Source organism: Lissotriton helveticus, chromosome 1_1 (genome assembly GCF_964261635.1).
Source record: "Lissotriton helveticus chromosome 1_1, aLisHel1.1, whole genome shotgun sequence".
Classification (NCBI taxonomy): domain Eukaryota; kingdom Metazoa; phylum Chordata; class Amphibia; order Caudata; family Salamandridae; genus Lissotriton; species Lissotriton helveticus.
Window position 1 is genome coordinate 1,997,253,384 of NC_136057.1, and position 27,340 is coordinate 1,997,280,723.

Genomic DNA, 27,340 nt, shown 5'->3' on the forward strand with positions numbered 1-27,340 from the left:
AAAAAAACAGTAACTTAGAAAGTCTTATCTTAACAGGGAAGGCCGTCTGAGGTACTTACTTTGACAGTACCAAGTACACCTATGCACTTGGTACCATCAGGTGCTCCTATTGTGTCAGATTGTGTCAGAGTGCCTGCCTGCCAAACTTTCAGTGAGGCCCTAAAATCTTTCTAATCCGGGGCACTTTCAGATACGTATTCTTGGACGGTTTAGCTTCTAAATTGGCAGCCGAGGATTCAAAAATTAGGGTTGTGACCCCACACCCTTATTGATAGGCGCTGCAAAAATAAGTATTGTGTAAGATCCTGAATCCTTCTTAATTAAAAGTGCCAATGTCCTTTCACAATTTTACAAGTATCCTGTGATACCGACTTACCTGCAACAAGGACAGGACTCCATCCTTAGAGACTTCAGCTTTTTTTCTCCCAAAAAGACGACGGAAACATACCAGATACAAATTTGCCAAGCACGTCCTGCTAGCCTGTGAAGACCAGCCACCAAGAAAAAACAACCACACTTTATACATTGTTTGAAGTTTGCCTTCGAAGGCATACATGGAAGACGGAGACCATTTAAAAATTACACCAATCATCAAAGTCAAAAACCGAAAGAAAAAAACATGTTTCAGAAAGGGGAGTAGGAGGACAAAGCCATCAGTGTATTGTGGCAGAGAGAAAAAACATGCGAGACCCATTCACGCGGAAGAAATGCAAATGGTTTGCTCTTTATTATACAATGTCCTCACTTGCACAAATGCCTCTGTGCAATAAACTTTAACTTGAGATCTGCACATACACAACCGACTACCCGCGGTGGTCGCGTTATCACTACATCAAAAGTTTCTAGTCAGACACAAACCATACTCCTGTTAAAACAGTTTATGCTCGCACTTTTTAATTTAAAAACAGAAAAAAGCAACAAGTAATAGAAAAGCACTTAATAAGCACATGATCAAAAGTTAATTTCCACAGAATGCTAAAAAATAAGTGATACAAGAAATGACAAATAATTTGTTATGTCTAAACAAGATCTTTGTTAATTTTTTACATGTTGTGTAGCAGCCACATCATAGCACATGGCTTTTTTATTTTACTCTAAGCCATGTTGCAGAACAACTCTGGTTGCCGTGCAACATAAAAAAACCTGACAAAGCCAATAGAACTTTCAAAGGCAAAACGTATTGGCTGAGCCAATGCCTCTTCACATTCCCTCCATTTTGAAAGAGGACCTAAGAAGAGACCGTATTGTGGCTTTCACAGTCGGAAAGATGAAATGCAGACCATGGTAGATAATGTTGCCAGTGCAATGAGCATAGTGGACGTGATCTGCTGTGCGTGCCGGTGCAGGGCAAGGGCAGCCAGAGGAGGTATGCGACGAAGCCGTGGAGGTCCTTACAGCAAGATCTGCAAAATGTTGCAAGATTCATGTTAACACAGCTGCTGTTTGTGATCTCCCCAGCTCAATGTAAATGTGCAAACCATGTCTGAGGCAGTGTTGCAAAAACTTAATGCAGTTTTGTTTACAAAGAAAACCAGCAGTTGGCTGCGGCTAGCACTTCCTGTGGGGATCTCCAAACAGGACTGACGTGAGACAACACAAACTCAGTTAGAGGCCCATAATTGCCCCCCACCCCTGACAACATACCCGAAGCCCACATCCCCTTCCTTTCCTGATGACAAAGCCATTCCAGAGCCCGCAAAAAGCAGGCGTTATGTCCCTTGGCAACCACCGTCCTTCGGAAGCATCACATGTCGCAGACTGTGATTTTCAGAGAAGATAAGCAGGACATAGTAACTATATCGTCAACACAAAATCCTTAGAAGCCCTCTTTAAGCTGTGACTTTGTGAATTATTTATGCCAGTACCACATCAAAATGAGCACTCGTACCTCCAGCCCCCCTCCCAATGCATGCATACTTGGCTGTATGTTGTTTGGGCGCTTGGCTTAAACAAGAATTAGAAGGAGCGGGCGCCGTCACAAAGCAGCCTCCAGCGAGTGGTGCACGCGTGACAAGGCTGCAAGGAGCGGCTGAGCCAACGGGGGGAGGGAAAGTGAAAGCACACGATGCGCGCACTGTGCCGCCGCTTTCTCTGCTGAAGGGAGAAAAGAGTTGGCACGCGCGGACAGGAGATGTGCACGCGTACAGAGTGCACATCTCCTGTCCGCGCGTGCCACCGCCTGTTCTCCTTTGGCAGAGAAAGCGGCACCTATACGTCTCGCCAAGGCGAGCAGCGCATGCGCTGCGTCGCTAAGGCTCGACCTTAAAAGCGTTACTGTTGAATTTGATGGGCACGGATGCAGAAGATATTTTAGAACATCTATCTCCTTTACCAACTCCACAGGGAATGGAGGCAGGGAATTATGATTGTTTTACTGACGCTCTAGACTGGCTCAAGAAAAGATTTGTAGCACAGCCACACATTGTTTTGAAGAGATTTCATTTCTACACGCAACATTGGTTGATTGAGTCAATAAATGCTTATGTTTCTAGTTTAAGAACACTTGCTGCTGATTGTGTTTTTTGTTCAAGTAGATATCTACCTCAGGGATCAGTTAAAAAAACTTTTTCAACAAGAAGGTTCAGGCACCGCTCCTGTAACACTGCAATCTGACGTTGCAGTAAGCTATAGACATAGCAGAGTATATAGAAGTCCATTAAATCTTTTAAAACTATTAATGTTGAGAGTGTGTCTGGAGGAGTGGCTGCATTAGTGGTTGACAAATAATTTTTGCCAAAAGGTAAACCAGTTAGGTTGAATGTGTCTAATGTGACAACTAACAGGCCTACTGTGATGACTTAAAGATCTGTGTGCACGTTATTGGTCTAAATCTCAAATGCACCAATTTCAGCATTGTCCAGCTAGAGGAAAGAACGTTTCAGTTGTAGAAAAGTGGGCCATTTTGGTACAGTGTGCTAAAGTGTCTGCACTTCTAGAAGATAATGTGGAAACTATGGTAGAAAATGACAATGACTTTGAAAATGTGATTCCGTGTGTGAAAGAGCAGGGAAAAATTCAGGAAGGATATGTGGGCTCAAATATGGATGCTCAAGTAGTGTATAACACTACAGCATTTAATGATGTGGACCATAAATCTCCATTATGTACAATTGTTATTGATGGAAAAAGTTTAGAAGTAATCGCAGATTGTGGTTCGCCATATGCGATTATTTTGGACTCCTTTTTCAACAAAAATTGGGAAACCAGAATTTTGTAGCCGAATGATGTACGTGTGTATGGTTTTGGAGGAAGATAAATTAACATGTTAGGCTATTTATTGCAGCTATTTATTTTAAACACAAAACAATTATTAGTTGCCGTTAATGGTTTGCAAGTATTTGGGTGGAGAGAGCAAGGGAAATTTAACATTACTTTGAATCTCAATGCAAAAATCCAGGTTTGTATGGCAGAAGAGATGTTGATGGCAAAGAATGTAATAAAGACTTGGAATGTTTACTTGATGAGCACAAGAGTTTAGAAAAGAGTTTGGGAAAGTGAATGGGTTTTCCCACAGAATTCAGCTTATAGAAAGTGCAGTACCAACTAAACACAAACTGAGACCTGTTCTATTATCGGTGAGACGTGAAATATTGGATATGATTACAAATTGTGTTAAGAGGGTGTGATAGAACCAGTGAATGCGTCAGAACGGGTTTCTCCCATTGTTTTCATTAAAATAAAATTGGGAACTCAGAATGTGTGTTGACCTGAGATCGAGCAACAAATAAATTGTGGTCACACTTTACCTAAAGTTCAAGAATTGGGTAGATTGTGAGCTTAGAGTGTTAATTGTCAAGTGTTCTGTTACAGCTTAGATGTGTAGCAGTGGACAGACTAACTTGTGGCTGTTATCTTTTCATGTGGTTGGTGCAATTGTGCTTATGTTAAATATATGTTCTAAGTTCTATGGAGTGTTCTCAGAAGTGGTGCTGCTTTGCTCTTGGCGTGTGGATGCTCCAATAAAGTCTCTTCATAAACCTCACTTGTCCTCCATGCCAGCCCCCACTCCCCCACCCTCATTTCCTCGCTAGGACTAGAGCTCTCAGCGTCTTCACGAGACTCTGAAGGTGAGCAACAGCTTGATAGGGAAGGTGGAGGCCAGTGGCGAAGAGTCCGAAAGACGAACATGAAAACGCTGGACTGAAACCCATGATCAATGTGTCCCAAGGGGACATTCCAGGGGATTGCAAATGACCAATGGACCCTATGACCAGGCTCCCTCCAATGGTTACGATTCTCTACTCCCCTCCTCACCCCACCCGTTGGGGGCGGCCGGACGATGCTATGGAGAGATGGATGGAGCGGAGGACTTACAATTCACAAGCCTGTGGGGTGCCCAGGAGCCTGGTCGTATCACGAAGCCCTGGACTTGGAGCTTGGCACCTGGGCCACAGGGTCAAACTACCCTTGTTGTGAGAGGTGTGTGGACTGACCCATCTCTACTGTGGTAAGGAGATTCCAATTGGAGGGTGGCTGGAGCGGAGGACTTGCATTTTCCTGGATGCCTGCGGTGCCGCCGGGACTCTCAGATGTGAATAACTCCTGCAGGGGTGTGTAGCCAAATGATAACTACTAATCAGCTGTATAATTTCACAACTCTTATGCCTTGATAACTGTTTTTGTTGGGGCTGGGGGAACTGGAATGGTTATGTTCCTCTAGTACTTTCTGGTAAGGAGATTCCCCTCTGGGAGGGGGAGGGGGATTCTCCACACCTGATTTTATTGTTTGTTCTGGGTTGTTTGCTTAGTTAGATGTCATTGTGCCTTTTTTATTTTATTTATGTGCCAGGGGAAGCGGGAGGGGGGTTTGGGAGCTCCGCATGTGCTCAGACCCTCTTGAGGTGGCAAGGTCCCATCCAGATATCTATGGCTGTCAGGACTATAACCTGGAATGCCCGGGAATTGAACTCCCCTAACTTGAGACATTGCTTTTGGAAATACCTGTTTGATCATAATGTCCTAGTGGCGGCTCTTCAAGAGATGCACCTCTAAAAATCTGAGGTACATCGGCTGCACCATGAAGCTTATCCTCTTCGATTTAGATCCTCACACTCCTTAAAACAAAACGGGGTGGCATTACTTTTCCATGCAGGGGTCCCTTTTCAGGCACAGGTGACCAAAACTGACAAAGCAGGGAGGTACATTATGGTTCGGGGGGACATCAAGAGCCGGCAATGCACATTTGCAGTCATTTATGCACCAAACACGGGCCAACAGGACTTTGTTCTCTCCTTCCTTATGGCTTTGGAGAGGACATACTGCTCTTGGGAGACTTCAGTCTCGTCTGGGATCAGGGGCTTGACACGACACATCCACATAGGGCGTCGGTAGGGGGTTTTGGTAAGGCACTTAAGTCAGAACTCCAACTCTTGGGGTTGGTGGACGTATGGAGAGATACTAACCCTTTTCCCACTCCCACAGAACTTACTCCCGCATTGATCACATATTTATGAGCCAGTCTCTGCTCCCCTCGGTGCTGCAAACACACTTTCACCCAATATGCCTGTCAGATCATGCCCCCCTAGAGATGACACTCACCTGGCCGAACCCGCATCCAAAGCATTCGCCCTGATATTTCCCCAACTTCTTCTGCAGGGATAGACTTCTACGTGTTGACCTCAGGAAAACTATTAAGGAATTCTTCGAGCAGAATAACCCGGAGACTACTTCCCATGCCACTACCTGGGATGCCCTGAAAGCAGTAGTCCGAGGTAAATGCATCAAGTTGGCTACTACCTTGAGAACGCAGCAACGCGAGGAACGCCTCATGTTAGAACGGGACTTATTGTCCGTAGAGCAGGCCCATAAGGCTAGCCCCTCGGTCCAGGCGCGAAGGAAAGTCACGGCCCTCAAGTGAAAGCTACCGGCCATTTATACTACAAGTGCGGAAAACAAACATCCTACGCCTACAGACCAGGGGGTATGAGGAAGGGAACAAAGTGGGGTCCCTACAAGCACATCCACTAAGGACCAAAAGAAAAGGGAATGCATAAAACGTATTGTAGATGATGAGGGCATGTTGCATTAGACCGAGGAGGGGAAGGCGCAGGCCTTTGAGAAATTTTACCGGGCTCTTTACACCTCGGGACTCCCAAGGGCGCAAGGTCAAATGGTGTATTTAGATCTCTTAGACCTCCCACAAGTCCCGACTAGCACCAATGAGGACTTGGCGAAGCCCATAACCTCGGAGGAAGTGCAGAAGGCGATTGTCTCACTTAAACTCCAGAAAGCTCCAGAGGCGGACGGCTTTTGGGCACATTTCTATCCCACCTTCGTGCCAAAGCTGGTCCCCTTTATAACTATTTTATTTAACGTCATTGCCTCGATGCAGCAGGTCACCCCCTCCATGGGTCATGGGTGAGGCAATTGTGGCAGTGATTCCCAAGCCCAGTAAGGACCCCACAGCCTGCTCTTATTATCGCCCTGTAGCTCTTCTGAAACTAGATGCTAAGATTTACTCCCAAATCCTGGTACCTCGTCTTGAATTGGTCCTTCCAGGCCTTATAGACCCGGACCAATCAGGCTCACAAAAATTTGCGGCGCATCATCCATATAATTGAGAAGGACCAAAAGAAAAATATTCCAGCGGCTCTCCTCTTGCTAGATGCGGAGAAAGGATTTGACCTTGTGGAATGGACCTTTTTTATTTTGAGTGCTCTAGCGCTTTAGCGAGGCCTTTATAGGGATGATTTCCGTCAATTATCACTCTCCTAGCTCCCGGGTCCTGGTCAATGGTGTTGCGTCTCCCCCCCTTTGGCTTGGCTCGCGGGACGAGGCAAGGGTGTCCATTGTCCCCCCCTCCTTTTCACCTTGAGGATAGAGCCCCTAGCACATAAGATTAGAGGGAAACGAGACATATAGGGGATACGATTCGGCACAGATTATCATAAGGTATTGCGCTTTACCGACGACGTGCTACTTCCAGTCACGGAACCATTGATCTCCCTCCCGGCTATTCAAGAAGAGCTTGTGATGTTTGAGCAGGCAGCGGGCTTTAGGGAAAATCTGTCTAAGTCCTTCCTATTGAACTTGTCCCTATCCAAAGAAGAGTGGCGGCGGGTAGAAGGCGTGCCCATCCCGGTGGAGGGAGGACTCTTTGAAGAGTTGCGACACATGCTTACTAAATTTATCAGGTTGGGGAAGAGGGCGCGCTTGCCCTATCACCTGCTCACGCGACTACGCAAGGAAGGAGACCTTGCGCTACCGGAGTTTCAGGCATACTACAGAGCGGCTCAATTGCGAATATTCACACAATTGTCGGTGAGGGCCTCGGAGAAGCACTGGCTTCATATTGACAGACAGATAACTGGTCCCACCATCTGGGATCTTTTATGGAAGCCAAAACAGGATTCAACGCTTACATCAGCAACACCCACATCCACCATTTTACAGGTATGGGATGTCCTTACTAGGAGATTACAACTTACTACCTTTCCTTCCCCCTACACACCCATACATTTTAATGTTGCCTTCCCCCTGCGCTTCAAGAGGGACCCTTTGAGGCTTGGAGGGTGTCGCATGATATCTCATTTATTTGACAAAGGCGAGCTTCTCACCTTTCAAGAATGTAAGAAACAATTTGCACTGACTGCCAAGTAGGAATACTATTATTTGCAGCTTAAGCACTGAGTACAGCAACCCCTGGTGCGGCTGGCCGTCATCAGGGACCTGCTCCCCATAGAGAAGTTTTCCCTGTCTGGGTCCACCTCCAGGGGATGCATCTTCTTTCTATATGCTCTCATACAAGCTCTGAGCCCCAGATCAACCCCGTGTTTTAAAAGCTTCTGGGACTCACTTATGGATACCCCTTTAGAGGACACTCAATGGAGACATTTAAGTAAGGATATAGTGAAATTCAGCCGCTCAATATACCGAAGGGAGGCGCACTGTAAGATTATATATGATTGATACCTATACCCTCAGAAACTACACAAGATCTTCCCCAACACTTCGGATAGGTGCTGGTGGGGATGTGGTTTGTTAGGCAACTTCCGACACATCTGGTGGGACTGCCCCTCCATACAGCCTTTTTGGAAAGAAATCTTGCCCCAAATTAAACTCATTCTTGGCTATCCAATTCCCAGCTCCCTGGAACACACCTTGCTGGGGGTGCGGGACCAATCCCTGAAACGCCAAACGCAGAGTAATGGGTCTGTTATGTGGCTTTGGCAGGGGGCAGCTAAAATGGCAGTTGCTGCTGCTGAGAAAAAACAAGAGGCACCATCTTTAACCCAATAGCACACAAGGCTGTGGGGAGGGTTGGCGTTGGAGCGCATGGCCGACATAGTAGACGGCACCAGAAAAGGATTTGAATATATATGGTCCCCGCTGGTGAGCTACTTGTCGGAGGGGCTTCCATTGACAGCTTGCACCCCACGGCTTAGGGCCCTCATCCTGTTCCATATCTAATTGCACCACAGCAATGTTGGCAAAGAGCAGTGCAGAGGCCACCTAAATAGGGCCCCAGTGGCCCAACCCTCATGACCACCTCATTATTATTTGCACCATGACATCACAGTTTTGTTAGTTTTTTAGGTATTTTAAGTTTCCTTTTCATGTTACTCTCTCCGGAGGGTAGATTGACGCTAAATTGCGGTATACTGAATGCAACAAGTTACGATTGTACTGATTTTATAAAGTTTCTATGCCACAGACCTCGTGAACAAGCTGTAACCTACATGTGAGATCTGTAACTCTGTACTGATGTTTGACAAATGTTGCATGTGTAGTGCTGTTTGTATCAATCTCAAAGAAAATGGCAATAAACAAAATGTGATAAAAAGGACTTACTAGTAAATTAAATATGCCAAACGGGTGTAAACCAATCGTACCATGTTTAAAGAAAGAAAACACATGCACTTTAGCACTAATTAGCAGTAGTAAAGTTCCAAGAGCCCCAAGGCCAACAAAAAGAGGTCAGAACAATACAGGGGGAAGGCGAAAAGTTTGGGGATAACCCAGTGAAAAAGGCCAGGTCCAACAAGTACAATAGTTATTTTGCAAAAAAAATACAATTGCCTTCCAGCACAATCGTCTCACCTGTAGGAATCTTAGCAGCATCCGCTCAAAAGAACAGTAAGCTGTTTTCTTTATTGCTGCTTAATCTGAAAATATCCCAAGTTCAGTTAAGCTCTTGGTTATTGAAATCATAAAACAGCAAAAAACGACCAAATTGTATTTTGATAAGACTTTTTTTTCAATTTTTCTTTGGTTCTTAAGAGTGGTTAGAGAAGCTGGTGGGGATAAGGGGGAGGGCAAAGGGGAGCAATCCGTCCTTCCCCTGTGCCGTAGAAGGAGGTTGGTTGGGGATGGGTTGCTTTTGGACCCACGGGTCTTTTCCAGTCCAACTACAATTATATTTGCTGGATTTTGTGATTGGTAATTCCAGGCCCTTTTATCATGCAGAACACTTTTTGGAACACAGTACAGTACTTGGCTCCCTTCAAAATCTGAGGAATGACAGCTTGTTGGGGCTTCAAAATGACCTAGTTGGTGTGCAGAACTTAAAGTCCTTAATAAATGGATATGAAATCATGCTAGATTATCTGTGGTGCTAGTTGAAAAGACCTGAAGTGACCGAGAAATAGTTTTAACAGCAGACCCAGTCCAATAAGCAGGTGTTAGGACACTGATTGCTGTGAAGCCAAAATCCATTGGCTAAAACGGCCTCTGGGCTAATAGGATAGCACAGAATCATCTGATCTTGAAGACCTTTAATAGGATCCCAATAGAATGGATTGCTAGACCTCATGGAAGGGCCTTCCCTCTCCGCTCCTAATGTCTACAAGGATCCTGGGTCTCAAAAGTAGAGCTGGAAGCAGAGTTGATTGGCTTTAGGTTTTTCTGGGCAGCAGGTGATTGACAGATCCTTGGGCATTCAGACACTAGTAAAGCAGACTGAAAAGAACCCAGGCTTTAAAAGTAAATAAAAACACTTTCTTCTCCAAAGGTTCAATCAATCAATCATATCATTTGTAAAGCGCACTACTCACCCGTGAGGGTCTCAAGGCGCTGGGTTGGGGAATTCTACTACTGCTCAAAAAGCCAGGTCTTGAGGAGTTTTCTGAAGGTCAGCAGGTCTTGGGTCTGCCGTAGGTGGATGGGGAGGGTGTTCCAGGTCTTTGCGGCAAGGTGGGACAACGATCAGCCACCGGAGGTCGCTCTTCAGAAGTGGGGGAATGTGGCGAGGGCGAGGGCGAGGTTGGCGGAGCAGAGCTGGCTGGTGGGGGTGTAGAAGCTAAGTTGTCTGTTGAGGTACGCTGGTCCGGTGTTGTGGAGCACCTTGTATGCGTGGGTGAGGAGCTTAAAGGTTATCCTCTTGTTGACCGGGAGCCAGTGCAGGTCTTTCAGGTGGGGTGTGATGTGGCTGCTGCGAGGGATGTCGAGGATCAGGCGAGCAGAGGCGTTCTGGATGCGTTGGTGCTGTCTCAGGAGTTTGGCCGAGGCTCCTGCATGGAGGGCGTTTCTGTAGTCCAACTTGCTGCTGACGAGGGCCTAGGTGACCATTCTTCTCGTTTCAGTGGGGATCCACTTGTAGATCATGCGGAAGGTGTTGAAGCAGGAGGAGATGGCGTTGACCTGTTTAGTCATGGAGAGGGTAGAGTTGAGGATGACCCCTAGGTTGCGTGCGTAGTCTGTGGGTGTTGGAGCGGTTCCTAGGGGTCAGCCACCAGGAGTCGTCCCAGGCCGAAGGGGTGGAACCGAGGATGAGGACCTCCGTCTTGTCCGAGTTCAGCTTCAGTCGGCTGTTCCTCATCCAGTCAGCGACAACCTTCATTCCTTCGTGAAGGTTGGTTTTGGCGGTGTGGGGGGTCCTTGGTGAGGGAGAGGATCAGCTGGGTGTCATCGGTGTAGGAGATGATGTTGAGGTCGTGCTGACGGTCGACGTGGGCGAGCGGTGCCATGTCGATGTTGAACAGAGTTGGGCTGAGGGATGAGCCCTGGGGTACACCGCAGATGATCTCGGTGGCTTCGGAGCGGAAAGGGGAAGGCGGACGCTCTGTGTTCTGCCAGAGCGGAAGGAGGTGATCCAGACAAGGCCTTCTCTTGTATCCTGGCGTTCTGGAGGCGTGTTCGTAGTGTGTGGTGGCAGACCGTGTGGAAGGCGGCTGACAGGTCCAGGAGGATGAGGGCTGCCGTTTTCTCCATTGTCCAGCAGGGACTTGATGTCATCGGTGGCTGCGATGAGGGCAGTCTCGGTGCTGTGGTTGCAGCGGAACCCGGACTGGGAAGGGTCCAGGATGTTGCTCTCCTCGAGGTAGCGGGTCAGTTATTCGTTGACAGTCTTCTCAATGACCTTTGCCGGGAAGGGGAGTAGGGAGATGGGCCGGAAGTTCTTGAGGTCCTTGGGGTCCGCCTTGGGTTCCTTGAGTAAGGCGTTGATCTCTGCATGCTTCCAGCTCTCCGGGAAGGTTGCTGTCTCGAAGGAGGTGTTGATGACTTTCCGGAGATGGGGTGCGATGGATGTGCTGGCTTTGTTGAAGATGTGCTGTGGGCATGGGTCTGACGGAGATCCAGAGTGGATGGTGTTCATGATCTTGATGGTGTCATCGTCATTGATGTTGGTCCAGGAGAGCAGGCAGTTGGTGCGGATGGTGGTCGTGGGGGCAGAGGTCTCAGTGGTTGTCGGGGCGGTCATGGCGTTGAAGCTGTCGTGGATGTCTGCGATCTTGTGGTGGAAGAAGGTGGCCAACGAGTCTCACAGGTCTTGCGAGGGTGGGACGTCGTTAGTGTTGGAGCTGGGGTTGGAGAGTTCCTTCACGATGTTGAAGAGCTGCGCGTTGTTGTCTAGGCAGTTTTTGAAGGAGGCCCTTTTGGCGCATCTGATGAGGTGATGGTGTCTGCGGGTGGCGTTCTTGTGAGCTGCGTGGCTGTCCGTGTTTGTTAACGGAGCCAGATCTTCTCCAGCTTTCGGCAGGTTTGCTTGAAGGCCCGGAGGTCTTCAGTGAACCAGCTGGCTTTCTTGTTGGTGTGACAGTTGGAGGGTTTCTTGATCGGGGCGAGGGTGTTGGCGCAGTCGTTGATCCACTGTCTGAGGTTGTGGTCGTCAGAGTCGGTGGGGTCAGCGGGTGGGCTCTGGGCGATGGTGGTGGTTAGCTGGTCTTCGTTGACTTTGCTCCAGCAGCGGCGAGGCATCTGTTGGGTCGGTGGTGCGTGGTGGGTTTCTTGAAGGTGAAGTGGATGCAGCGATGGTCGATCCAGTGGAGTTTGGTTGTGTGGTTGAAGGAGACGTGGGGGCTTGTGGAGAAGATGGGGTCAAGCCTGTGACCAGCAGAGTGGGTGGGTGTTGTGACGAGTTGTCTGAGTCCGAGGTTGGTTAGGTTGTCGATCAGGGTGGTGGAGTTGATGTCGTTGTTGTTCTCGTGGTGGAAGTTCAGGTCCATGAGGAGGATGTAGCCGGTGGAGGTGAGGGCGTGTGTGCTGATGAAATCGGCGATGGAGTCGCTAAACTGTGGTCGGGGTCCGGGGGGTCGGTAGATGAGGGTTCCTCTGAGGGTGGTGTTAGGGTCGGTGTGGATCTGGAAGTGCAGGTGTTCGGCAGTGCTGAGGGTGTCGTCGGTGTTGGTCCAGACTCTGAGAGTGTTCCTGTGGATGATGACGATTCCTCCTCCTGCTCCGTTGGTGCGGTCCCTGTGGGTGAACTTGTACCCTTCCAGGATGGCTACGGCTATGTCTAGTGCCTAGGTGGGGTTCATCCAGGTCTCCGTCAGGAAGGCGACGTCTGGGGAGGTTGAGTGGAGTAGGTCCCAGAGTTAAACGGCGTGTTTGCGGGCGGAGCGGGTGTTGAGAAGGATGCACCTGATGTGGTTGGGTTTTTTCCTGGCGGCAGGTAAAAGTTCCATGGGTGCGCTTCGAGGCGGCCAGGAAGCAGGTGTGTGATCGGTGTTGAGTGCGTGGAGGGTTCTGGCATCGTAGCGGTGTCGGGGCTCGTGGCGTTCGCGGGGTCCTGGCGCTGGGTGCAGTCCAGGCGCGGACGGGGGCAGACGGGCATGCCTTAGGCGCAGCCGCTGCGCGGCCTCCATATGAGGGGATCTGGGAGGGAGGAGCAGCTGGGAGTAGGGCGGCGAATGGGATTGCAGGGGGCGGGGCTGCAGGGACGCAGCTGCGGGAAAAACGGGTGGGGGCCGCAGGAGAACTGGGCACAGGAAGGAAAAACAAGATTAGGCAAGAAAACCGGCACAGGGAAAAAAAACAAGTCTGGGCAAGACAGCAAGTACAGGCACAGGGGAATAAAAACAAGTCTGGGCAAGAAAGCAAGTACAGCCACAGGGGAAAAATACAAGATTAGGCAAAAACAATGCAGGCACTTAGCTGAGTGTAATGTCAGCCATACCACCTAACCTATAGCATCACTTGATTGCTATTGTCTTTCCTATCCCCACATCATTCTTTCTAACAAGACTTCATATCTGTAGAGATGGCATGAAAACAAATATTCTAGTTTGCCCTTCCTTTATGCAGTGTAGGCACCTGGCCCAAAAGAAGATATGATGTAAAACATGTCTTCTGTGAAAGGTACACATCCGATTCTTTTTTTTCTAGTCTTGCGGCAGTGCCACCTTTATTCATCTAAAATAAAGATATCTGATCCACAACTACTGCCCAACTCTGCATCTTAAGGTTAGTAGATAGCAAGCTCCTTCAGGTGGTAACCATGCAACATGCTTCTTGAGTGTAATACTGTTTGAACATCCTGTCAAAAAAGATTTAGGAGGTCGACTAGTTTTCTTTTCGTAACTACAGATCATTTCACTAGTAGGCCCTCTTGGCTGCATGATGTTATTTATCATATTCATGTAATGCCTCTCGGATCATTCTGGAACAGTGTCGTATTTTATTTATTTATTTATAAAGTTTTCTATAGCGCGAACATGACCTAAGAGGGTATCAGAACGCTTTACATTTAGGATCGTTGTGTTACAAGTTTCATCAGATACAAGAGCATAGTAAGGTACAGTGCACATAAACAATATTTCAATAAATCGTAGGAGGGAGGGGAGTAAGGAGTAATAGCGGGGAGACGAGGAGGAACTATTCCCAATGTCCGGCTGGGTAGGTGACGGTCAAGGGGGGGAACCAGGGCCAATCTCCTCATTAGCTGTCAAGCAGCTCCACCGGTCATCAGCCATGTAGCTCCGCTCTCAGCGTTCAGGAAAAAACAGTTTTTGGTTTATTTGATTTGCGACTGTTATATAGCGCTATCTAGACCCGGAGGTATAATAGCACTTAACCAGGGGAACGTTGCATTAGGAGGTACATCAAAATTATTATAAAGCGCCATATAGACCCGTACGTATCGGAGCGCTATAACAGAGAAACATTGCGTTACAATTTGCATCAGTTGCAATATCGTAATAATGTACAGTAAACCAACAACGAGGTTGAGAGAATTTATAGGAAAGGAGGGGGAAGAAGGAGCCGTAGCAGGGAGACGAGGAAGAACTGTGTCCAATGTCCGGCTGGGTAGGTGACGGTCGAGGGGGAATCAGGGCCAATCTCCTCATTAGTTGTCTAGCAACTCCATCGGGCATCAGCCATGTTGCTCAGGTCTCAAGATTCGGGAAAAACAATTTAGAATAGATGTATAGGCTACGAGGATAGGAGTAAAAGAAGAAGGTAGGAGGGAGGGCATAGAAACAAGCCAGAGAGGGAGTTGAGACACAACGGGGAGACAAGGTGAACTATTCCCAATGTCCGGCTGGGTAGGTGATGGTCAAGGGGGTGAACCGGGGCCAATCTCCTCTACAGCTATCTAACAGCTCCACTGGGCATCAGCCATGTTGCTCAGGTCTCTGCGGTCAGGAAGACTGGAATAATCAATTTTGAGTAGGTATATTAGCTACAGTTACATAGACAAACATAGAACACCAAGTCCCCAATAGAGGAGAAGCCACCCTGCTGGGACTCCCCGCTCAGGGGAACATCCACGCTGGATGACGTTGCTGCTGAAATCAACGTGTAGGCGGAGATGGCGACGCTTGGTGTAGTCCAGCTCGTTATCAGAGAAGGAACTGGGGTCTGTCATAGTGGCTGTGTAGTTTGGTTGATTTGTTGGCTCAATGCCCGAGGTGGCCATCTTAAGCTCGGGCATTGATAGATATGCCCAAGTTGCGGTGCCCACAGCACTACAGTATGCAAGCGAGGGGCAGGCGGAAAGTGACTTGGCAGCGCAGTTGTTTCTTTTAAGTCGATGCCCAGTCAACTGTGTAGTTTGGTCAATTTGGCGATTTTGTGCAGCCATCTTGCGTTCAGGCAAAGGTGAATTCTGTAGAGGAGCTCATCCATAGCTCACACAGTACTTTGCGAGTTGTTTTAGTCGAGCTTCAGTGCTGGTAAAATAGAGGCAGAGTTGCCAGGTCAAGTAAAAAGGGATTCTTGTGGGTCCAATGCGGTGTGTCCTGCAATCTCGTAAGGACTGCAGGTTCTGCCGCTACTGAGATCTCGCTGTCGCCATCTTAAGAGTGCTGATGGTAGCACAATGATAGTCTGATTCGCTACTGTAGTGATGCGGTGCCTGACAAGTTCTATGCAGCATGGGGGGGGGGGGGTGCAGCTCCCCCTACAAACATGTTTAGCTGCCTCCGATGAACACCCCTCACCGCATTCAGCACTATCGCATAGGCTCCTGAAACCCTCGCTTCCATCTCACCCACGCAGCTGCAAGAGGATGGACTCCAGTCCGCGCATCCCCCCGGGCATGCCCCTGGCAGATGCCCGCTAAGGTGCGGTAGCCGCCATGGTCCAGTATCAGGCCAACCCTTCAGGCGCAGTCTCCAGTATTGCAGCACTCCCCGACTCTGCACGATCGCCACCTGATAAAAATGGGGAAGCCCCGGTCAGCACTGCCAGTCCTCCACTGCGCTGGCCCAGCCCGGCCCCGACCAGAGTCAGGCCTCACTCTGCCTCTGGGTGCAGCACGCAGCCTCTGACTCACAAACCGGTCCCGGTAGAGCCCACCTGTTGAGATCTTGACTAACATTGTGATCCACGTATGTGCATCCGTATGATCGCAATCCAGTGGTCGCTCGGGACTTCTGACGATAGCTGGCTTTGCCGGCACATGCCCGTCTCCAGACAACCGCCTATAACTGATCCGTTAGAATATTCTTTCTCCCTACTGCCCTCTAGAATAACTGAGGGTTCACAGAGGTGTTTCATCTGAACACCGTCTAGATGTAACTTAGCCATCTTGTACCAATACCCCTGGGCAGCAAATGCTCCATGGAACCCGCCCCCCACCCTCCTTTAACCCAATGGATAAACCCAGTTAGTCTTTGTCCACAGCTGCGCTGACGAGCGCTTACATTTTACATGAGCGCGCAGCATTAACACGGCCGTTTAAGCTCCTAATGTAACTTTTTTTTTTTTTTTTTTTTTTAGAGTTTTATAGAGCGCGAACTAGACCAGAACCAAATCAGGTATCAGAGTGCCTTACATAGCACCAGTTACGTTACATGAGGACACACTTTCATTTTAGGCACGGGGAGATTATGTGATTTGCCCAGAATCACAGGAGAACTTGATTGGGCTCAGCCGTCTGAGGCTGCGCAGGTTTGGCGTCCCACGTGGGCCTGAGTTGCCCCAGCACCCGGGACACACGTGACGACGCCCCGCCCCCTGCCGACAAACACGGAAGTGTACTTCAGCTTCGCGGCGGAGCCCGTGATTCACTCCAACGGAGCTCCCGACCGATCTGCTGCTAGGCTAATCTGCCGCACTTCCTCACGCCACAAGTAAGTCCTTTGACTACCCGACCCTGCCAATCCAAGTTCGACGGTACCGCGCATACCCTTACATCTTCTCACTGCTTCCTCCTAGATGGTGGCGGTGCGTTAATGCAGGGACTGGGATGCTCATGAAGCCCAGAATTTGAGAGCTTCGAGTAAGAGTGATTTCCCTTGTTTTCGCATGTGTATGTATGTTTGTGCAGCCCACCATGGATTGTATGTGTTGCGAGTGTGTGTTTTTAAACCGTATTTTGAATCATATGCACTTGATATTTAGCCACGTGGCATTATTTACTACTTGCTACGGCACGCTCCAAATCTGGGGCACGGACACCCTTTCTTCCATTGCACATGGGATTTTACCCATTTATGCTTTTCGCACGCACTGGATCAGCGGCGATTCAATTTTACCAGTTCACGAACTGCACTGATTTGAATGGGTTGTAATAATCCTGATGGCAGTAAACGCCTGTTTCACTACAGCACGTATACCTGCGTTACTCCTGGTTGCTTCAGTCCCGTTTACGGGCGAGAATTCTCACATGGTGCACCATGACTCAACTTCCATGTATGTTTGTACATGAGTACGTCGCCCCTACCCCACCCCCTTTCCTGTTTTATTTCCACAGGTTTTTTTCCGAACATCACGGAGAAGAACACGTTTTTTATTGAAATTACCAATTTGTGATTTCACCACAGACAGTAGGCGAGGGCAGGATACACCTTAGCGCGTGTAGACCACCCAGCCTACATTAAACTGGTCCTGAAGAATAACCTCTATAGTCACACGAAGGTTGAAACATGTAGACCTAATTTTTTTAAATCACCACCATTTTACTTCTTCTGACACCACAGCTTACCTAATCAGGCAAATGTGCCACACGTAATTATCTTTTATCTGTTGTTCAATCACTCCAGAATAAAGTCTGAGTGAGTAGCGTTGTGACAACCTTTAACCACACTTATATCAATTATCATCATATATAAACAAGCATTTGCAATGCAATAGGTCTCGCATTAGGAAAGTTTGAGCTATTGGTATTGTAAATGACACATTTTTTATTTATGTGCTTGTTTTGAAAATAGCGAAATTAATAGCTTTATCATTTACAATGCCAATAGTTTTATCTTTCGCAAATGTGACACCTATAACATTTGTAACACAATATGTGTTGTAGCACTGAGTGGTATTTGGAGTGTATGTTGCATTGAGCGTAGTGTAATTATGTGGCATGTAATTATGTGGTACTGAGTGGGATTTGAAGTGTATGTTGCATTGAGTGCTGTGTAATTATGTGGCGTGTAATTATGTGGCACTGAGTGGGATTTGGAGTATGTTGCATTGAGTTTAGTGTAATTATGTGGTGTGTAATTATGTGGCACTGAGTGGGATTTGGAGTATGTTGCATTGAGTTTAGTGTAATTATGTGGTGTGTAATTATGTGGCACTGAGTGGCATTTGAAGTGTATGTTGCATTGAGCGCAGTGTAATTATGTGGTGTGTAATTCTATGGCACTGAGTGGTATTTGTAGTGTATGTTGCATTGAGCGTAGTGTAATTATGTGGCGTGTAATTATGTGGCACTGAGTGGTATTTGGAGTGTATGTTGCATTGAGTGCAGTGTAATTATGTGGCGTGTAATTATGTGGCACTGAGTGGGATTTGGAGTGTATGTTGCATTGAGTGCAGTGTAATTATGTGGCGTGCAATTATGTGGCACTAAGTGGTATTTGGAGTGTATGTTGCATTGAGTGCAGTGTAATTATGTGGATTGTAATTATGTGGCACTGAGTGGGATTTGGAGTGTATGCTGCATTGAGTGCTGTGTAATTATGTGGGGTGTAATTATGTGGCACTGAGTGGGATTTGGAGTGTATGTTGCATTGTGCGCAGTGTAATTATGTGGAGTGTAATTATGTGGTCCCCCCAAAACAGTATCCATAGCGATGTAATTCTCTTCCCAATGAATATTGCAGTGAAGTCATAAGCAATACATTCGTTAATTTATACATATATGGGAAACTGTAACTTTAAAAAAGAGAGTGCATATATTTTACGCAATAGATATAAATAAACAACTGGTTTTAACATGACAGTTATCACCTATTCATTTAGAAGGATCAACCTACTGTATGTTTACATAATCAAACTCAATATACAAGGCATATCAAGAAAAAAAAATTGGGATAAACACAGAGGAGGTGGTAACAGAATGGGTGGTGGAGGGAGAGCCACAGAGAGCTAAAGAAGAGAGCGAGGTATAGAGGAGGGTACAGAGATATAGAAAAGAGCTGAGTGAGGAGGTAAACGAGTGTGGGTGAGGGGGGACCCAAGGATAGACGCAAATAAAGGCAAAAATTGAGGAGGGAATGGTACAAAATGTGGAGGAGTGAGAGGGCAAGGTCCAACGGGAGATGAAGGAAGTGGGGACGGTAAGTGGTCGGTAGGAGTGAGTTAAGAGACAATGGAAACATTATTGAAAGGGGAGGAATGGTAAAAACTGAGGAGAGAAAAAAAGTGAGAGGAGCAAAGAAACAGAGATAACAAAAGACAGGTGCATGTAAAGAAATCAGGAGGGAGCTAAATTGGTTAAGGGGGCAGATGGGAGGAAGAGAAAAGGGGAAGAATGAAAATAAAATGGGAGAGAAAAAATTCGGCTGAATCTACCCCTGAATGCGAGTGTCCAAAAGAGGAGGGAGCCGACGCCTAGACTTGAACCGGTTTCCCAGTTCCAAAGTCGGCAGCTTTTGCCGTTATGCCACATTCTGACTCAAGTAATAGGGCCTGAACACAAACACGAACATTATTGATCAAAATATTCTCTGAAAAGTTGAGTTCTGTTATTTACAGCTCTGCGCTATGTCCGGGTTTAAGAACACGGGAGCTGGAAGACAATTGCCTGTTTCAGACCGACGCCCGTAAGCATCTTCGTTCATGGAGGGGTCGCGAGCTGAGTGGCGGGAGACTAAAGTGCGAGGACGATGACGGCATCTAAAGAGAGGAGGAGCGCCATGTGGGTCGGCGAGGGAGGATGAATGAGCTAAAAATAAAATGCTGTGGGGTTTGAGCGGCACATGACCCGGCCCTGGCATTTCTCCACACACCTGCCCACAGAAGCATTCTGGCCTTTCTAATGTTATTTCTCTGTAATACTGACCAGTTCCTCGCTCGTCAAGTTGCCAGAGCGCAGGGTTCTCAAGCCCTGCCGCCATGTGGCTCTATCCATTTCGGCTCATGAGATGGGGTTGTTAGACCACTCTAACACTATAGTAATTTAAGGCAAACAGACCCTGGAAAATGAAGAATACGAGGCTATTAAAAGAAGCACTGGTAAAGAGAACAGGTCTTGTTTTTATGTGCTAACACATACAGCAGTAGCGCTTTCAAGTGAGGCACACAGCAGGGAGTCCGCAGGAGCGGACAAACGGGGCTGTAGCTGAAGTTTAATTGTAAGGTAGGAGCGGAGGGCTACCACTAAATATCATTAGGCGATAGGCGAGAGATAAATAATGAGGCCGAGCTAAGACGTGATTAACAAAGTCTCAAACTACTGGCGGAAGAAGGCTCGTGGAAGCAATCCGATGGAGGCAAGGGGCAAAAGTAAATAAAAATAAAAAATAGGAAAAGTTGAGTCAGTGCCCTGGCACAGCTCTGCGTCTCCGAGTGTTCATGTGTTTTTGCAGTTTTATATAGCATGAACTCGACGCGATGGTATAGGAGCGCTTTTTACACGAGCACAAGTTGCATTACACAAGAACACATTTTTGTTAGCAACGGAGATTAAGTGATTTGCCCAGAATCACAACAGGATGTTGAGCCGACGCCTAGACTCGAACCCTGTTTCCCAGTTCCAAAGTCGGCAGCTTTTGCCGTTATGCCACATTCTGACTCAAGTAATAGGGCCTGAAGACAAACACGAACATTATTGATCAAAATATTCTCTGAAAAGTTGAGTTCTGTTATTTACAGCTCTGCGCTATGTCCGGGTTTAAGAACACGGGAGCTGGAAGACAATTGCCTGTTTCAGACCGACGCCCGTAAACATCTTCGTTCATAGAGGGGGCGCGAGCTGAGTGGCGGGAGACTGAAGTGCGAGGAGGATGACGGCATCTAAAGAGAGGAGGAGCGCCATGCATGTGGGTCAGCCAGGGAGGATGAATGAGATAACAAGAATGTGGCGTAATGCCCAGAGCTGCAAGCGAAAAGCTAGAAAGCCAGGTACAAGTTAGAATGTCAGCTCACTATACTGTGACTGTGGGAGAATTAGTTAATGTTCCTGCGGCTTTAAGAAGGCAATGTGTTCTTGTACTATGCAACTAGCTCTCATGTAAAAGTGGTGCCGAAGGGTGTGAAGGATGGGGGTGGGCGGGGAGCGTAGGGGTGGCTCGGGGCCGAAGTAATGACAAAGGGTGTGAAGGATGGGGGTGGGCGGGGAGCGTAGGGACGGCTCAGAGGCCTGAGGCAGAGCGCACCATATGGAGAGGGAGGGGGGTGGCAGTGGGAGGGTGATTGATGGGCGGGGCAGTGCTGGGGAAGCCTTTGATGTGGCCTGGCGGCCGTGGAAGCCGGGCCTTTGAAGTGAAGCTAAGCTTCACTTCAAAGGTGTCGGAGGAATGCGGGCGGCTGTGCACGCGCTTTTAAGCTCAATGCGCATGCGCATTGAGCTTAAAAGTCACGGGCACTGCAAGGAATCGCCACGATTCCTTGCAAGTTAGATAAAGAGTCGATGAGCCCCTATAGTCTCGCTTGCTCGATGCGCATGCGCATCGACAGGCGAGACCTAAAAAGCAAAACTGAAGAGGGGGGGAAAGTGTAATATAGCAGTCTGTGAGGTTTGAGACAAACGAACACAGCTGTAAGTCTGACTTCAAACACTATCCTAAAGGGCAGTAAAAAATGAAAAATTGATTAATCCCTGCCTCTATATTCACAGAACTGTTTTGAACGGTTTAATGCCAGTGTGAGAAGGTGGGCAGAAAAAGGGACAAATATGGAAACCGCAGCACAAAATGTAAACAGTATGTGGATGGGTGCAAGGTAGGTGAGCAGAGAAGAATAAACATGAATTCAGCATCACAAAATGTTGGAGGGGTGCAGTGTGATGAAGCAAACAGCAAGTATTCAGCAGACAACGCACGTAGAGAGTGAAGCAAAAACACAGCAAACAATCACTAGCACCCACTGTAGACCGAGTGAAAGGGCTTATAGGAGGGGCAGGTCAAGGAACAGAAATGAATACACATCTAATCACCAGCATGTAATGTGCATAGAGTTGATAAACTCAGGAGGACAAGCATTAGAAATGCAATAGGTCTCGCAGCATTAGAGTTAGTGCGTTTAGAATTGTTTATGGGTTTTTTGTTGTAAATCTTTTGCATTTTTATTTTTTGTAGCCAATGCTAAAGAATTACAAATCAAAAAAGCAATAAACAATTGTAAAAGCTTTAACTAAAAATCCTCTGAGACCTATTGCACTGTGTGAGGGTGAGGTGTTGAGGGTGAGTGAGGGTGAGGGTGAGTGAGGAGTTGAGGGTGAGTGAGGTGTTGAGGGTGAGTGAGGTGTTGAGGGTGAGTGAGGGGTTGAGGGTGAGTGAGGGTGAGGGTGAGGGGTTGAGGGGGAGGGGTCGAGGGGGAGGGGTTGAGGGTGAGTGAGGGTGAGTGAGTGAGAGTGAGGGGTTGAGGGTGAGTGAGTGAGGGTGAGGGGTTGAGGGTGAGTGAGTGAGGGTGAGGGGTTGAGGGTGAGGGGTTGGCGATTGTAAGGTGGCCCCTTACTGCAAAACTGGTTGCGGAAATCCTGGTGCATGAGCTGGACTGCTGCTGGGGCGCATTGGTGCTGTTACAAGGGTGTAAGTGCAGCAAAATCACCCGATTGAGCACTGGGCGCTGCGCATCTAAAATGACGGCAGCGCACTGCGGGGGAGACTTCCACCGGCTGCGGCAACGGGAGATGTGCACTCTGTTTGTGAGCGGCTGGGAGGCGATTCGGCGTGCAGACTCACAGCGGAAAACTGCGGAGGCGGCAGTCCTGGGGGAGAAGTCTGGAGGGCGAGATCGCCTTAACCTTCCTGTGGTGCACTACGCTCCCAAGATGGCAGTTATGGGATGCGGGCGGAGGCCTGATGCCGGCGAAGGTGAGAGGCAGACCGAGGCGGTGAGGCGAGGAGGTGCTGAATGCTGGAGTGGCCGCTGGGACACGCACCTTGCGCCCTGACCTACAGCATTGAGAGGTGAGGTGGCAGCGCTGTACCGATCCTGCTACGCAGCAACAATGGTGTGGAGGCCCTGAGGAGGAAGGCTGACTGGTGGCTGATACCAAAACGTGTGTTTGAAATGTATCAAGGGGGTTTACCAGAGTATTGAGAGGGAGAAGGATGGGTTACGGTAACGGTAGAATGTTCTGGGAGAAGTTGAGATACTTGCTCTACAAAATTGATAGTACTCAGGTTTGTAATATTAACTTCAGAACCACGTGAAAAGTGTGTGCTTCAGGGATACATCAAACACCGAAAGGGCACTACACCAATGCAAGCAAAAGGAAATTGCTATTATTTAGGCACACGTGCTATAACACCAAAATGTATCGAAATAAAAACTCACTACGTAATGTGCCAGCACAAACCACTGGTTTATTTACGGATACCTTTGTAACAAATTCTGGGTTGGCCTTAATGAAAACAATGTTGGGGTTGAACAGTAAACATTCACCACCTTACAATTTAGCAGAGGGAAAGGGCAAAATAGATTAATCTCAGTAAGCAGTAAAAAGAAGAATTACGCTGATGTACATCCGAATCGAGTTGGCCATTTCGCCAGAGCACTAAATGCAGTTAGTGGCATTGTAGAATGGAAGGACGGTCAATAAATAAGATGCCGACGCGAAAGATAGGGGCACTAACGGTGATTGGTACACAAAGTTAACACTGAACAAAATAACCTGTGGAGGCGTCAATACTTACGCGACAAGTACTTTGTAAAAACAAAAACAAACAAGTTTGTGGCCAGCGTCAGCGCCCTTTTGGCAGTCTTCCAAGGCAGCAGTAGCTGTGTGTGTTTTTCTCACGTTCAGTACAATTCCCACTTTCGGAGACACACAAAGGCACCGGAAACAGGATCGATAATTGAACCTCCGAGAGCAGGTCTGTGCAGGGGAAGCTGCCTCGGGCTGGGGGTGCTAGGGGGAGGGGGCGCGGGGCAGATGGCTTTCATCTGTAGTCTGCACACGTGTTCCTTCAGAACCGAAAGCAGCGTCAGGAGGAAGAGCCCGCGTGGTTTCACTTTCAGGCTCCGCCGACCGGAGGGTGCAACGCCCGGGAGATGCCCCGGGTTCGGTGAGGCGCAACCAGGAAGCCGGGAAAAGGGAGCCAGGAAGTAGGAAACCGAGGATCCGGCGAGGGCAGAGACAAGAGGAAATCAGGGGACGATCGGGGGTGCAAGGGAAATCGGAACCCCGGCAGGAGAAGATCAGGAGCTAGGAAAAGATCGGGAGGCGGAGAGTTGAGGCAGGCAGGCAGGCATGGGAGGAGAGGAGGAGGGGGGAGGAGAGTAGGGGAGGCACGGCCTAGCGGCCGTGCAATCAAGTAGTGAGGGGGCGGAGTTGTGGGAATGCTGAGAGAGAGAGTAGGCGGCTGGGGGCATGTGCACGCGCATTTAAGCTCAATGCGCATGCGCATTGAGCTTAAATTTATCGTGCACTGCAAGGAATCGCCACGATTCCTTGCAGTGTGGATAAAGAGCGGATAAGTGCCAATACTCTCGCCTTGCTCGATGCGCATGCGCATCGACAGGCGAGACCTAAAAATAACCAGCTCTACTGTAATCAGGTGTCGAAGCACACCCGGATGGCATTCGGCTGTCCGGGTGGGACCCCGATGATGAAGCATGTCACCAACTAGGTTGGTGAGTGAGGGGTCTTCTAAGGACAAAGGATTGTCCCAGATTGGGTTGCAGGGCTTGCACCTCAATACCATACTAATGTATAGGTATTAAGTGCCTGTAGTGGTTACTCCTCCATTTGTTTAAACACTAAAATAAAAGCACAACTCGTGGGCTCCAAAGCCCCCCTTAATTAGTTTCTAGTAACAGTGGGGCATGTGTTTGTGTTCCAAAAGGCCACAATCTGTTGCTCGGCTTAGTGTTTCACCGCAACTTTTTATCGGCGATGTTTTATTCAAAGTGGACACTTTACACACAGTACCACCTAAAAAGATTAAAGCGCCCTATACATTACCAGAACTAAATCGCTACAATAATACAGCACGCATAGTGGGTTTTTTGCAATTGTATTTTCCATCGGTGGTGTGATGTTTTAAAATACACCACTCAGAGTTGTTCAATTCAACAAATGCGGCCCTCAAATAGCTGCTTAAACATAAACATTTTTGGGACAGCAAGGCGTATTTTTTTTTTTTTTTTTTTTGCTGTGTGGCTTTTAGACAGTGTCTACCCTGTTGTGCCTGCTTACAACTCCTACTGGGATTTGCATCAATTTGACTTCGCCTATTTGGCTAAACCTAACTGACTTTTATTTTAGAGCCGGGCTCTTTAAAACAACTAAAAACACTGCTTACAACTGTTTACACAATGTTTTCTGTACTTTGCTTTCATAATGCAATCTCCTAACTGCACTTTGTCTGTCGGAGCAGTATGAATTTTTTAGGTGTATGCAGGTACTATAATAACCTGTTATGGCATGTTTAGTACATTCCACAATATTATATTGCAGCCCGTAAACATATGCCATCTACAAACTTCTTACAGGACGCAAACATCCCTCTAGCACTTTGTTTGTTGTTTGGAGGTGAATCTGTTACTCTTATCTATAACACCATCCACTGTTCGCATGTAATGAGCTGCTACAAGCAAACTGTTCTAGATAGTAAACCACATACTGGGCCTTTCTTTGTCTCTATGATAGCTTTCAGTGTATTGTAAATAACAAAAAAAACAGACTTAAATACGCCTTGCCCGCATCTGTCTGTTATTTCGTAGTTATTTTACAAATTACATGTAAACTGTGTGTTCCATTTTCATGACAATTCCACTTTAGCATATTTTGGCGTATCATATATTTATTGAAAAAGGTACCTTTTTTGATCTACTTGGCGATTTTGCTTCTGCTATCGCAGCAATACATTTTGAGTCGGTTTCACTTATATTTACGTTCCGCTTTTGCTGTTCTAATATTAGGTTATTGTTTGGGCAACTCACAGGACATATTTAACTAGTGTTTGTTTTACATCTTTATAAGTAGCGTTTTAAACGTGCAACTATATTTTTATACCATTTGTCAATAAATATTATCCCACCACACATATAACAACAAGCAGAGGCAACCAATACCAATTTTTATTGATACCTTCTGCAATGTTTTACAAATAGTAGTGTACAAACAGATGCCCTTGTGTGTACCGTATAAGTTCTGTAAATGTTTGTATGCGCTTTGTGGTGCCTTGCAGGGCACAGCAATAGGTCTTGCATTTGCGAAAGATGGAGCTATTGGTATTGCAAATGACAATGCCTTTTATTCATTTGTTTTGAAAACCTGCAAGCGGTGCATAAACACACACTTTGTACGTATAGTCCTTGCTTACGAGAAGCAAGGCTGGCAGTAAAAGAGACTGCCAGCCTTGCTTCTCATAAGCAAGGACTATAAGTACAAAGTGCTTGTTTACGCTCAGCCTACAGGTTTTCAAACGCATAAATAAAAGGCATTGTCATTTACAATGCCAATAGCTCAACCCGTCGGAAATGAGAGACCTATTGCATTGCAAATGCTTGTTCTTGTTTGTTCTGCAGTTAGATGGCAAATTATGCCAGTACTCTGATTATATCAGAGGTCTCATAGTACCAGACTCAACGATGTAGGGATTCATATTACAATCTGGTGTGGATTATATGAAGACTGTGATTATTCAAGTCTCGTAATAAATCAGGGCTATATATGTCAAACATCTGAACACACACCAGCTCTATTTATATTAGGGCTGTGGTAGAGCATGGGTACTGGTTGCGGTAAGGCTATGAATCGATCAGTCCTGACAATAGCAAGGTTCTAATTGAACTGTCTCTCTTGGTTACTTGAGTTTCTGAGGAAGCATCTTCTAACTTGCTCTGGCATATTTAATGTAAAGCAGTCAGTGATTTTACAAAATGTTACTGTAAAAGTGATACACAACATTTGACAGTTGAAGCAACAAACAAATGTGATCAGATATTAAAACAAATGTGTACACCTCTTTTGGAATCCGTGTTTTAGCAGTGCAAGCTAAGCCAAGACCTCGCATTGTACCTTTTGGTGTGATAATAAAGCCTTTGCATGATTTACTCAAACATATGTATTTTTAAAGAGCTTGTTCATTTCTATAGATGTCTTGCTTTAGCAGCAAAGGTTTCCTCATTGACATAACTGCTGTTGGGCATTGCAGACAAATAGCCAAGATTTTTTGCAGTGCAAACAAAGTTGGCTAAGGAGAGAGAGTCAAAGTGCCTTATTGTCCATTGGAAAAAAGAGATCATAAGGCTTGTCTTTGCCCCCAAACAATGTTGCTTGGGCGTTGGGCGATTTACATTTTTCACCCTTATTTGGCTCTCTATGCATGTCCCTTTTTTCTAT

General features: G+C 47.2%; 1 protein-coding gene across 1 annotated transcript in view; it reads left to right on the top strand.

The window, feature by feature from the left end:
* SLC35A3 (solute carrier family 35 member A3) overlaps window positions 1–27,340 on the top strand; it is a 236,349-nt gene that overhangs the window by 74,975 nt on the left and 134,034 nt on the right. The window lies entirely within an intron of this gene.